Below are 14,912 nucleotides of genomic sequence, written 5' to 3'. Positions count from 1 at the left end.
GTAAAAACATCTGATTTCCACATATTGCCTTTTTATTTTTGTAATATATTCTGTCAAGTTCTATGTTCATTACTGACTGGGTTGATCTCTTAAGGCAGTAGGTGAATATTTTACTTCATTTTTCCTTCCTTGAGTCAGGAATTTTAATTTTCTTATGCAAAATATATATTCAATGTCTAAAATTATCAATAAATCACAAAATGTGCTTATTGAAGAAAAAGAATTTACAAGAAAAAAGCAAACAACTACTGAAAAAAATGAATTAGTCCTGTTTGCAGACTTAATAGACAACATTCCATTAAAGTATGAGATTTAATATGTACACTCTGGTAGATACAGCACTTTTTTTAAAAACTGGAACGAATTCAGACTAAAGAAGTCAAAGTGCTTGTGAAGGGGTTGATAGGTACAGATGAAACACTATTCTCATGATACAAATGATCTTCTTTTGGTCAATTAGAAAAAAATGCTGAATTAATAAATAATATATTGTATTTTTGATACAAGTTTAAATATATATATATATATATGTGTGTGTGTGTGTGTGTGTTTGTTTGTTTGTGTGTATTGTGTGTATTTCTGTATCTATATACATGAAATATACTCATATTTATTTCCTTGACTGGTTTGATTACTACATGGTTGTGTCGCCTACCCAAGTATGACCCAGAGAAATTCCTTTTACAAAAGCCAGATGAAGTAATGTGCATCTGTAATCCCAGTGTTTCTAAGTAAGATGGGACATAGAGATAGGAAGTTGCTGGGAGTCACTTGGTCCAGCTAGCGTGGAGTACACAGTACAACATCAAACAAGAGGGATACTGACTCAGCAAGGTAGAAGGGTACAATCTACTCTCAGAATTTTCCTCTGACCTCCACAATCTGCCCTTATGTTTGGTGTGTGTGTGTGTGTGTGTGTGTGTGTGTGTGTGTGTGGTGTGGTGTGTGTGTAGGAGGAACATTTTTATATCTGCAGAGGCACATCAATTGATATACGTGTAAATACTGGAAGTCTTCCTTGATCAATTTCCACTTTATTCAGTGAGGTAGGTTCTCTCAGTTGAACCCTGAGCATGTCAAAATGGGCTAATTCATGTAGGCAGATTATTCCAAGGATCCCCAACTCACTCTTCCTATTGCATGGCTTAATTCTCTGCCACATATATGCAGCATTTACTTGGTCCTTGGGGATCTGCACACTGTTTTTTTACACTCAACATAAAGAATTTTATCCACTAAGCCAGCTTCCCTGCCTCTTACTGTCTCAGATGAGGACTCCCGTCTCACTGGTTTGCAGATTTTTCACTAAGTCATATTAAACTTTTCATAGTTGCATCACAAAGCTTATCCTTGTGACCTTCCTTAAGAATAATCACTTTTGTAGCTCTAGTTGGAAATATAGTCACATTCTAACAAGGGAGATAATATTCTAAAAGCTTAGGGGGACCATGCAACCTCAGATCGGTTTTCCTATTGCTAGTATTTAAGAATCTTGACAAAATGATTTCTCGTTGGCGTAAGTCTAACGGAAAAGCTTATTTTATATACTAATTATTTTGAATACATATTATTGTTATATAACATTTGAGGACATTAACATGCTACAAATGTGTTTACTTGACACATTGTTCCAAATATGTTCCAAAACAATGGAACATTAAATGTGAGCATATCGTTTTCAAGTAGCACGGTCAGCTAGAGTTAATTTAGAGAACCACTACCGCACTCCTGTATGGCCTGTTTGTCATTCTTTGAGCCTTTCCACAAGGCTTCTCACCTTTTATTTTCTTCTCTTTCTTTCTTTCTTTCTTTCTTTCTTTCTTTCTTTCTTTCTTCTCTCTCTCTCTCTCTCTCTCTCTCTCTCTCTCTCTCTCTCTCTCTCTCTCTCTGAGACATGATTTTTCTGTTTAACCTTGGCTGTCCTGGACTCACTTTGTAGATCAGGCTGGACTTGAACTCACAGTGATCTGCCTGACTCTGCTCCCATGTGCTGGGACTACAGGCATGTGCCACTGTGCCTGGGTGCTTCTCAGCTTCTTTGGATTACTCTGTAATCATTTTCACCACACCATGGATGTTACAATTGACATGTGAGTCATCTTCTAAATCTCATATGTTAAAGATCATTTCTATTTTCTGTCACTCATCAGTGAGTTCTCACAAACCTAAGCAACTTAGCCTAGTCAGAGGAAGTGTGTCATTCCATTTCTATCCTGGAAAGTTATGGCTTGTCCAGTTTCCTCCCTGCATTGCCTGTCTATGCTTTTTGTATGACATAATGTAAAGTTTTCCCTCTATTATACACTCAATACCATGGTGTTCTATTCAAGTACATGCAGCCAAGACAATATGAGATGAATTCTCTGAAACCGTGAGAAAAAATATGAAGAGCTCCTCCTTGATGATCTATATTTGGCTTAACTGAAGATACCAATTCTAAAGACTGGAGTGGTGATCACATGCTAGCTAACTAGTGACATAAACGCCCCAATATTTGCTAAGGGAGATGCTTAGAGTGATCACAACCAACATGTCTCCATGTGTTATAATAATGCACTACAGATTAGATTGTGCTAAGAAATGACTTGGGGACTGTTTAGAGATAAACATGAAAACCCTGAGGCTTGAGGTTATTCAATTGTTTGCTCCTCAAAGAGGAATGAAAAAAAATTCTAAACAATGACAGCTATTTTTATGTTGTTTTATACTAGCTCCTAATGAATGTATTACAGTGAATAATATACTATATACACCCCTTATCCTAATTACTCCCACTTTCACTTCTCCCTCCTTAACCAATCAATTTTTTGTTCTGTATCTTTTCTGTTTTGTTTAAACCCATCAAACTTTTGGACTCATGGCCATCCAACTGATTCTTCAAAGCAACACTGCAGGAAACAAAATGAAACATGATTATGCTTTATCCCTTTAAAGACATATATTTATTTCAAACACTGCATGCTATAAAATAAGATTTCTTGAATGAGTTGCTTGTATACAAATGTTATTTATATATGTCTGTTAACAATATAATCTTAAGTAATAATCCCTGCAACTCCTGAGGGTTCACATGTTCAACTCTCTTATCTTGTGACAATGAATGAAACATAATAGAAAGCCAAACATTAAATGCACATTATACACTCAAATGGTTTCAATCAAGTATCTTAAAATAACAGATGGTAAATGGACAATTTCTTTTAAAGCCAACTTTAGAAAACTATATATATATCTACAAGAAAGCTAATGAAAAAATCTCTTTATACCATACTATGTGTAAAACCAATTAATATAATCTAATATATATTTGAGACCTAAAAATGTGAAAACTAGTCTGAATTCTGAAGTAAAGCAAACTGATAACATATTTTGCACAATACAAATCTAAGTTGTATTCTAATAATAAAAATGTAGACAGAGTTGCACAATTAATTATAGTTATATGAAGTAAACTTTGGTAATTCAGTAAGAAAAAAGCTCCCTTAAATACAATTTCCTTTTTGATTCTGGATCTTTACTATCCCCAAATTACTTTTATGACATCATTATACAATGTGATATGTATTTTTAGATGCCTGCATTGTTTCCTTAGAAAAATCAAACTATATGGATGTCTCTTCAAATATATACTATGCATTTGCTTTAACCTCTTAACAAGGGCAGAAAATCTTATTTGTGAACCTTGGAATTGTCTTCACCAGCAATGAATGATTTACATGTAAAAGATGAACATTTAATGATGCACTTTTCAAAGATCTCCAGTTTAAAATGAAACATAGTGTTCTTTGTTGATCTTAGTAGGTACTCCTGCAGAGATTAGTGAAAAATTATTATCTTTCCTGACTTAAGGAGTCATTTCTTATGATAATGGTAAGGAGAAGTAACATAATTCATATGAGTTATAAAAAATGTTAACCTTTTTTGTATCCTCAAGGAATTATAGTCAGCTATAAAATCAGTAAAAGGGATGAGATCATTCTTTTTAGTGAGTGAGACCCTTGCAAGAAGAGACATATGAAGATAGGAAAACTTAACAATGTCAAGGCTTTTTTAAATAGCTGGCTTTAAATAGCAAACCTTAAAAAATATCCTTTGTATTTCAGTTGTAAATTTAATCAAGCAAAGTATGTCAAAGTTGACTGATTTCCCATATGTTTTCTGGATGAGAAATAGGAAAACTCATAAATCTTTATTGGAGATTGTACTAGTACATTTCAAATGTACCTACATATACATGATTTGTTCATGAAGTTCATGCCTTTATGAACTACAGGTGATGATGGTGTTATTCTTAGTTTTGTTCTGTTGTTTAGTTTTGACTCTTGGTAGGCTGTTTTTCTTTTCTTTTCTTTTCTTTCTTTTATTTTTTTTGAGACAGTAGCCTTGGATGTCCTGGACTCACTTTGTAGACCATGCTGGCCTTGAACTCACAAAGATCCTCCAGCCTCTACCTCCTGAGTACTGAGATTAAAGCTGTCTACCACCAAGGCAAGCTGATTGATTGAGATGTGGAGACAGGTTCTCTCTACTCTGTAGCTCTGGTTATCTTAATCAACTAGATATATCAGGATGCCCTCAAATTGACAGAGACCCACCTACCTTTCTGCCTCCTGAGTAACAAAATTAAGGTCATGTACAACATAACTTGGCTCTCTGTCTCTGTTTGATATTTTAATTATGTAAGTCAATGTAACATCTAATCTGATTAGATTTTAGTTCAATTTTTGAAATGAATTTTAGTGAATGCTATTAATTTACCATTAAAAAACTCAGACCATTATTGAAATTAAGATTGAATGGTATATCAAAGTTGCATATACTTATTGTATAAGTGTGTATAAGCTAATATTTTGAAGCATATACATGTTGAAAAACAAATATTATAACAAGCTAACCAGCATCTATCACTGCTCATATATACCTACATAATAGGGCAATATTATTGATGATAGTTTTCATAGTATGCAATAGATATATCAAATTTGTTCATGATATAACTGGATATTTATATTCTTTGAAAAACCTTTTAATATATTCCTTACTTAGCCACATTCCCTGATGACTAGTTACCTCCCCTCCACTTCAATTAATTTGGTGTTTTAGATTCTACTCATAGATCATGCATTATTTGTCATTTTTGTGTTTGGGTCTTTCTATTTAACATAGCCTTAGTAATGGCATTTTAAATTCTAAGTTTTGACATATATATTTCCCCCCTTTCCTGTGCATGTTCTTGTAACTCACATTTGCAAGAAAAATAGTTGGATACTTTGTGGACATTAGTTAATTTATTGAAAGAACCATATTTTAAAATAATCTTTTCCTTGTTGTCCCCATGACTAATATGATACCAACCTGCCTTTATTCTACTCAGGTTATTTATTTCACTATCTTTGAGCATTTTTGGTTTTCTATATCTTCCTCCTACTCATGCATTACCTATGAATACACATAGCTGCAGACACTTTCATTGTCTTCAGTGTAAGGTGATACAAGAAGTGTGTATGCATAAATGTGTGTGCGCACATTTGTATGCATGTGAGTGTGTGCCATTGTACTCTATGTGTGTGTCAATGTGGCTCTGTGTGTGTGGTTGTAGAGAAAAGGCAACACCAGCCAACCAGCAAAACCTTTGACCAGAAAATTAACCCAAATTACAAGATGTACAAGGATAAATAAAGATAGAGGAGGTAGAGCAGAGATTCAGGGAATGTCCAACCAATGCCTGGCCCAATCCAAGACCTACCAAGTGGAAGAGAGCCAACCCATAACACAGTAAACGATATTCTGCTATGCTTGAATACAGTAGCCTAGCAGAGTTGTACTCTGAGAAGCTCCACCTTGCAGTGCTTCAAAATAGATGTTAGACACACAGCCAAACTTTCGGTGACACATAGGGAGACTTGTGGAAAACTTGGAGGAAGGAGAAAGGACTTGGAGGAGACAGGAGCTCTACAAGAAGACCAAAAGAACCAACTTACTAAGGCCCAGAGGTGCTTGTGGAGAGTAAGGCACCAAGCAAGGACTTTGCATGGACTGGACTTAGGCCCCTTACAAAGATGTAGCTGATGGGCAACTCAGGCTTCATGTGGGTCCTCTACAAAGGGGAACGGGGACTCTCTCTGTCATGGAATCTGTTATCATGTTTTGATGTTGGTTGCAATGAGCCAACCAAACAGCAAAACAAAACAAAACAAAGTTAAAAAGAAAAATAAAACAATAACACCATCACCACTTGTAGTTTATAAATATCCAAAATTCATGAACAAATCATGAAGTTTTGATCACTTACCACTGATGGGGCTCCCTTGCTAGGACAAAGGGGAAGAGGACATGGTCAGTCCTGATACAACTTAATGGGCTGTGGTGGATGGGAAGTATGCCTCCCCTTTTCTGAGGAATATGAGTCAAGGGAGAGAGAAAGGGAGGGTGGGACTGATAGGTGAGCAAGGATGGGTCTACAAAGAGGATGTAAAGTAAATATATATAATATGATATGGTATGATATGATATGATATAATATAATATAATATAATATAAAACCTCGCATTTAAAATCCTTACTGGTAAAATTAGTATAATAATATTAAAAGCATATTTGGTTTAGAGAGTATATATGGTATAGGTCTATGAAGTTGCTTAGTTGATAAAGGTACTTAGATCTGGAGCCAAGAAATTGAGTCTAATCTCTTCAATCCATGTAAGGAGAAGCACAAACTGGGTTTCAAAGAGTTAGTTGACTAGTGACCTCACTATGCATGCAAAACACATATGTTCCCGACATCATGCATTCTCACAAACACAAAATAATAAATAATTACATAATATATACATAATATTTATCTGATCATTTGGAAGGAAGTTTAATGAGTTTTTTTTTCCTTTTATAAAAACAATTTTTCAGGAAATATCCTGATTATGGTTTCCCCTCCCTTTATTCTTCTCACATCCTGCCTCCTGCCATCTTATCCGGATTCACCCCCTTTCTGTATCTCATTAGAAAATAAACAGGATTCCAAGAGTTAATAAACATAATACAATAAAATATAATAATACAAAACAAAAACTAACATTGGAATTGGACAAAAAAAAATAACAGAAAAGCAAAAGAGAAGAAAATAGAAACAGAATCCGTTTATTTGCACAGGCAGAATTCCATAAAAACACTAAACTGGAATTCATAATATGTATGCAAAAGCCATGTTCAATAAAAAATTTTGTCTTATAATACATCTATATGTATTTCTTAATATATATCATGTTATATATAACAGAAAAATTAAAAAAAATAGCACTTATGCAAAAATGTAGTGTTTTTCATTTTTATAGAAAGGTGTAGGTATGCCTTCATGAGGATAGGCATTCAAAGGAGTGGAGAACTGGAATTTTATGTGGAGGTTAGCTGCCCAATGTGGATATTGGGAATTGAATACAGTTCCTTTGAAAAAGCATAAAGTATTCTTATCATTTGAGACTCCACTTTAGCTTGATATGGAGAAAGTCTGGATATCTGTAATAGTGCTTCTGTTGGCACTTTAGGACAGCAACTCTGACACATCTGATATGGTGGTAAGGGATGATCACGGACACTAGACATTGTCCTTATGTCAGGGTTTCTTAGACAAAGAAGTGAATGAGCTGTCACTTAATTCTGAGTAGCATAAAACTGAAACTTCAAAATTGCCTTCTAAAATAAATATGGGGGTAGAAAACTCACGCTCCCAGAACTTGCATTTTAAAGATTGTCCTTAAGGCAAAATATAGCACAAAATGAGCCTAAAATATATTCAAATATATTAAATACACAGAAGTAAAACATTGCTTGCTTCATATATTTTTAGTTAATATATCCGTTGATATTCTTAAGCCTTTGTGATTAAGTTTTACTTTATGAGTTAAATTGCAATGAGTATTGAAATATTTCTACTTATTTCTGCTTTTCTGAAAATACTTTCTTGAGTACCAAAGTTCCAGTTATGATAAACTAGTAAATAGAGAACATTAACAACAAACAACCTAATATTTGTCCACATCGTAAATGTAAATAATTGCATGAAGAAAATACAATGCTACTAGAGAGGGTGTTTGATAAACTTATGAAACCTGCCCTAACGATTACTTTTGTAAGAGTCTCACCATGTAGCCCTGACTGGCCTTTAACTCACTGTTTAGACCACTCTGGACTCAAACTTACAGATACAGTCTGCTGTTTCCACCTCTTGAATTGAATTCTTGGGTTAAAAGCCATGTGACTATCCTGCCCCAAGAGGACTGATACATCCTACAAATATTGTGATCCCTCAACCTTTTATCTTCCTTCCACTCTCTTACTTATAAGCACCATAATAAAATTTAAAACTACGGATAAAAATATAGATACCTGTAAAGGCATTTGTTAATTAAAAGACAAACTTGAATTTACTACTGCTGTAGTTTAAATGTGAAACATCTCTCCATAGACTAATGTATTTGAGTACATGGTCTCCACCTGGCCATATTGTTGGAAAGTTTGGATCATCAGAAAGTGGAAGCTTCAGAGAAAAGGAGAAATCCTTAAAGTTACAGAATGAGCAAACTTTGTAGTTGACCAAGACAAATGCAAACAACCTATGACTCAGAAACAGCTTTCTCAGACACTGTTCTTTCTATCTTGGTGGGACACACACATTACAAGTACTTAACATCTGGATAAAGGAGAGCCCTTGCTTTCATTAAGCTAATTACTTCATTTTACGTACATTTGCCCTATTGGTCAGCACTGCTCTCTGGGTCCCATGCGGGTTTCTCCTTTAATGGTTTCAAGATGCCTAGGGGTTTCTGGTGAAGATAAGACTATTAGTCTGAATAATATTTAATTAAAAGGTAATTTAGGCTTTGTAATCATTCTCTGGAGTGTAAGTGTCAGAGACTGATAAAAAACTGTTTGGAGGTTATATGTCAGTGAAGGAAAGAAATGTGCATAGATACTGATAAGGTAAGAAATGGGCTATGCTGGTAGTGCCCACTTCCTTAATCTAGCTAAAATAAATGAGAAGAGATTGTACAATCAGTTAAATAATGTAAAATATATACATTGTATGTCAAATTATATTCTGAAATGCACTGAACACTAAAGATTAAGCCATCACTCTGTCAGAGCCAATTAAGTTTCTGTGATAAGCACCAGGCTACTCCAATCCTAATATAAGGGAATCTTAAGAGAATCATGATTAAGCTAAGCTTAGACGTACAGTTATAAACGTTGTGCCTCGGCAGATAAAGTCTGGGTTTCTGGTACCAATCTGATTTTTAAAAAAGTCTCTCATTAAGCATAAAGATCAATAATAGTATAAGTATAGACACATTCTGTATTATGTTACTGAACAGTTGTGTTATTTAATACAGCGCATGACTTAGTGTTATATTTTCTCATGTGTGGTTGTGGTGAATACCATGGCCAAAAGCAACTTGAAGACAAAAGAGGATGTTTGGCTTACCCTTCTAGGTTGTAATAGTGAATCAATGGATGCTAGGGATGGACTCAGGAATATATTAAAATGAAACTAGGCAATGGATACAGGATATTTGATATATGATTGTGGTTCATAAATGAAAAAAAATTGTGTAATAATTATGTGATGCTACTTTAAAAGCATCTGTTAGTTGGATTTTAATATAACTTCACAAAATATGGCATATATAGAATTTAATATCTAATGAATGAAAAATTAAGGTTCATAGAAGTCAATGACTTTCCAAGCCAATATTGCTATTGTGACGTTCACCAGGATTAAGCAAGCTGTTAGGAAAGTCAGAGCAACCCTGGAACTGTGTATGGTGATTATATTATAAAAAGTATTTTCCAGGACAACGGGATTAATAACCATCAGTTCTTGGAGTTGATACTGTATTTATCACCACATATGTTACAAAGTAAAACACACACATAGACAAGACAGAAAAAGATGGTAAAGACTGCATTTTGTCTATACAAATTTACATTGATTTCATTGTCCATTCATTTTTGCCATGATGATTTCTTGTCTTTGCTTTATTTACAGTGTTTATACTCACCAATTTTAAATCCATTTCGTACTCCTTGAATTTGCTAGATATCAAATGAGTTACTTATTAGTTATGCATTAGTAACTTAGAAACTCAAATATATAGATTACAAAGCACATAAGTTGAGCTAAAAATACAACATTTTTATTTATTTAGCTTATTCTGAACATTTTCATTTGCAACATGAAATGTTCCCCAATATTTTAGTTCACTTAATGCCACATCTTTTTTAGTAAAAAAAGCTTAGTCCAAGCAACAGTAAAACTACCTAAACCCATGATTGATAGAATATTTGAAAAACATTCGAAGGTATCTCTTTCATGCTATAATATAGAATGAACAAATATAACATCTACGGTGATGATTATGATGATGATGGTGGTGATGATGATGATGATGATGATGATGATGATGATGATGATGATGAAGAATTTGATTTTTCCCAGTGACTGGGATTGGAATTTTTTTTTTTATCTGTGTGATACATATGGCAGTTTAAAAACTTTTTTATTTAGAACTTCTTATTTTCCCCAGAGTGCCATGATCATCACTGTGACTCATGTCTTTGGGCTGTTCTCTTTGGTGACTAATTTACTCACTCAGGGAACTGGCCAACCCAGGACACAATATCCAGCTGCTCACCTAACAGAAATAGTGCCTGGAGGCACAAACCAGCTTGATGAGCCAAAGTAAATAAGAATGCACATTTGAATGTTTTTCTACTGTCAAATGATTAATCAGGTATCTGCATGATTAAGTTAGTTAAGGAAGTTTATTTAACACTTCCAGAGACTCAAATAGGCTTGCAAGAGATTAGGTTTTTATTCCACATTTATTATCTAAAGATAGACAAATAAAATTTTTTCTTGTTGAAATAGATAAATCAAGCCAATATACCTATATCTTATCAAGAGTTTTATAATCAGTGATTTAGCTATAAAAGTAATTTCAACTATGAGGTGAAATATATGTCTAATGTTTGCTACAAACCATTCACTCAAATTATAAAAAAAGTTCCTTATGTGACTTTGAGATAAATATTCCAAGCATGTGAGATTTTACTCAGATTTTGAGAAATGGATGAACTTATAAGTAGTAAAATTGAAAATCTGTAGATCTAATAAGAAAATTAAAAAGAGCAGAAAAAATTATAATTGAGAAAACTATTTTAGACAAAGAAATGTATCACCTGGTGCTATGAGAACCAGGGAGTAACTGCAAGTAATGTGCTAGAGGGAAAATGTTCAGTGGCAGGAATAGTACAAAATCTGTGGCAATTATTCAAACATGAAGTAATGAGGGGCTGAAGGAACCAAATGGAAGCAAAATGGAAATGACAGATGTGAGAAATTCTGCACATGATGAATCAACTGTTCTGGTTACAATCTCCAAAATAGCCCAGGAGTCAAATGTGCTGATAATACAAATTTATGGAAGTGGTAAACATGGAGCAATGTAAATGAGAATTTGAAAAGGCCTGAAATGTTTTGATAAACAAGCTAGTTGGCAAGCACACTTAAATGGCAGCTCCTGTGAAAAAACTATATTCAATAATAATTAAGCACTGCCAGGAATTAATGGTTCCATTCATGTGAGAATAGTTTCTGACTTACCCTCAAAAGAATCTATAGTTATACTTATAATCTGCACAAAATAATACTTATCATATTTTGCAACTTATGAAACATTTTTAATTTCTTCATCTCTATTAATGTTGGAAGGCCACAGCACAGAGATGAAACTGCTATTGTATAGTCTAATTAAAAAATGAAGTCTCTGACAGATGTCACTCAGTGGCTATCTTGTAGTATACTGAGGTGGTAGTGGAGATTAGGCCCTAGGGTTGCTGGGTCAGACAGAGAGCAACACTGTTTTCAGTTTGAAGCTAAGGAAGTTGTATTGCTTTTGGTCATGGAAACACAAACAAGTTTTTGTGTGAGCTTCAAGCCTTGTCTACTCGATATTTTTCTGCTATTCATAGCTATGAACCTCTGCAGATTCTTCACACTCAGACTCAATCATAAGCCACTAACATATCTACCATCATAGGCTCTTTGACCAACCTATCAGGACTACAGAAAACTAAAGTCATATAGACTTACAAAGAAAGCAAAAAGAAAGTACCCAGTAAAGAATCTGTGATGTGTCATTCTGGAAAGCCATCGAAAGAGCTAGAGTAAATCATATGAGAATATATGCATCCTTTCTCACCCATTGATTGATTCTAAGCAAAGTGTCAAAATCACTTTCCAAGGGAAGATTGCTTTTCTTAGATTTATATTACTTTTGCTAAGTGAAAATATGCTAGCCTGACTGAATTAGAAATGGTATCCTTGTAGTACATATGGGACTGGCTGAGTGGAGATCTCATCCTGATAAGATTACGTGACCAAATTGCCCCAAATCAAGAATTTAATTTCTTATAAAAACACTATGTTCCAGTTCTGAATAATAGTAACTGTCCTGTCTTTATTGATTAATTTTCTCTTTCTTCACCTCCTTTCTAATTTTATGCAACACCTTTACAGCACACCTTCTTCCTGTCTCAATCTTATTTCCATAGATTTATTAACAATATTTCACTCACATACTACAATATTAAGCACAACAGATTTTTCATAGTGTGGATAATTTTATCTGTTTATGCTGTTCATAAAATAAATCCTTTAAATTAAATATTTAAAAACTATTAAATCCATGATAAAATTCTCCAAGGATTGTAAGCATTTGCTAAACCTAGTTTGAGGCCTCCTTTGTTACCTGCCTCCATTAAATATAGCCTTCTATAAAATTAGCTTTGGCAATTTAATCATGATGTTATTTATACCCACGCCTTTTAAGAGAAAGTGCAGGACTGTCTAGATATCCTCACTCATCATGGTGAATACTGGAATTCCTACACTAAATTTCATGAATTATAGCATGACAGAAACTGCTATCAGCTAAAGTCCCTACTTGTGAATAATTAAAAACTAATTTCCATTTTTATTAATTTATTTATTCACTCTACACCCCAATTGCAGCCCATCACCTTCCTCTCCTCCCAATCCCTCCCCTCAGAGAAGGGGAGACACCACACCCCTCATGGATATCAACCTGCATCAAGTTCCAGCACGTCCTCTCCCACTGATGCCGGACAAGACAATGACTATGGAAATTTCTGCTTTTGTTTTTGTTTTATAAGTCTTGGAGATTGTGTGAAATATTTTATACCACACTATAAAGTATTGTCTTCCTAATTCATTGTGCACAAGACATAATCTATTGTAATTATTATCTACAGGTTTGTTAATTGCTTCCTATAATTTAAAGTCTTTCAAAAAGTTCACAACTCTCATCACAGACAGAAGTGATTTAAGCTTATCAAAGATGTACTGTCCCTTACAAGTGAAAGAGAAATACAAACAGCAGAATTTCAGTCATGCATGATCTATTTACCTAAATGATTATCCTGTTTTCCTTGATGTTCTTCTTTTTGTCTATAAGTTGGCTGTTTTCAAAAACACTACTGTAGTGGCACCAGCTCATTACCGTCCATGAAAGCAAAGTTTTAAATTTTCAGCAATTTTAAAATTTAGTTTTTTAATACCATAGCACTTTACTTAGTTCATTACAGATAAGTTGTACTAAAGCATTAAGTGTGCATCAGAGTACTGGGAATATGAGCCTCTTGATTCGAGTTCTTGAGATAAGTTAGAGTTGAGGCCAACATGGGATGCATAGTGAAAATTTATACTAAAAATGTAACACTCTTTACTACTCTTTAATTTTCTTGTTAAATATATTTTCATAAAATTTTAATCTTTGAACATATATGCTGAACACTGTGGGCTACATGACACTATTGTGTGTCTCTTGTCCAACACCAAACTCAATGATCTAAGTTAGGCAAACTGAAATGTGCAATAGTCATATTAGTTGGGTCACACACAAAATGTAGGATATATGATAAACCAGCTTATGATTTATTCTCCTTTGAAATGTCTATAAATAAGGCAAAAAAAATAAGATGCCTGCTTTCTCAAGAACTAATTATCTGACATCTTGGTTTTAAATATTCATATTCACAGAATTGCCAGGACTGTAGCTATCTTTCTTTAAGCACCAGGTCAGTTGTATTTGTAACTTTGGTTTACAGTCATGGTGGTAAGATAGGTAATGCTGACATTAGCACACGATGAAGATAGTTCATATGAGACCTGCCCCTAGTGACCTACTTATCTCAAATAGGACTTGCCTTATAATAGTCTCACAGTTTGAAAACAGTTAGGGAAACTAGTTAGGGAGCCATTTAAACACGGGCTTATGGGGACACTTCAGATGAAACTGTGATATCCACTCTGTGCCTTGAATATTTTTCTTAGTCAAAAGCAGAGGTGGATATCTGTTGTATCTGTGTAATGCTTTTCTTAGCTTCTAATGCTTCTTTAGAAGAATTATCAGAGTGCTTAGTGTACTCCATTAAAAAAGGTTCTCTGTCACCATCAGTACAAATAGCTATTATATAGTGTGTAGGAAGTGCTTTCTAAATGCTACAAGTGTAGTTTGAATAAATGAAAATGTTCTTTGCTTTTATGTATATTATACTCTATGGTAGAGAAAAGAATATGATCATCAGAGGTAGCATATGATTTAAAAAATAAAGACAAATCCTGCACTATTTTAGGAGGCATTACAAAGAGGAGATTTTTGTACCGAGAAACCATTGCCTCTGACATTTGAAATGAGCACCTTATTTTGCTCCCACATTTCTCAATTCTCTGATACAGGCATGCTGTATTTCTCCCCTTGGCTGCTGCAAGTGTCCAGCATGGCCGCCTCACACCTGATTCTCCCTCTGAATATTGGCCTTAGTTGGAGAAATATGTC

Source organism: Acomys minous, assembly GCF_964271855.1.
Source record: "Acomys minous genome assembly, chromosome: 5".
Taxonomy (NCBI): Eukaryota; Metazoa; Chordata; class Mammalia; order Rodentia; family Muridae; genus Acomys; species Acomys minous.
Note: the sequence above shows the minus strand (reverse complement) of the source record.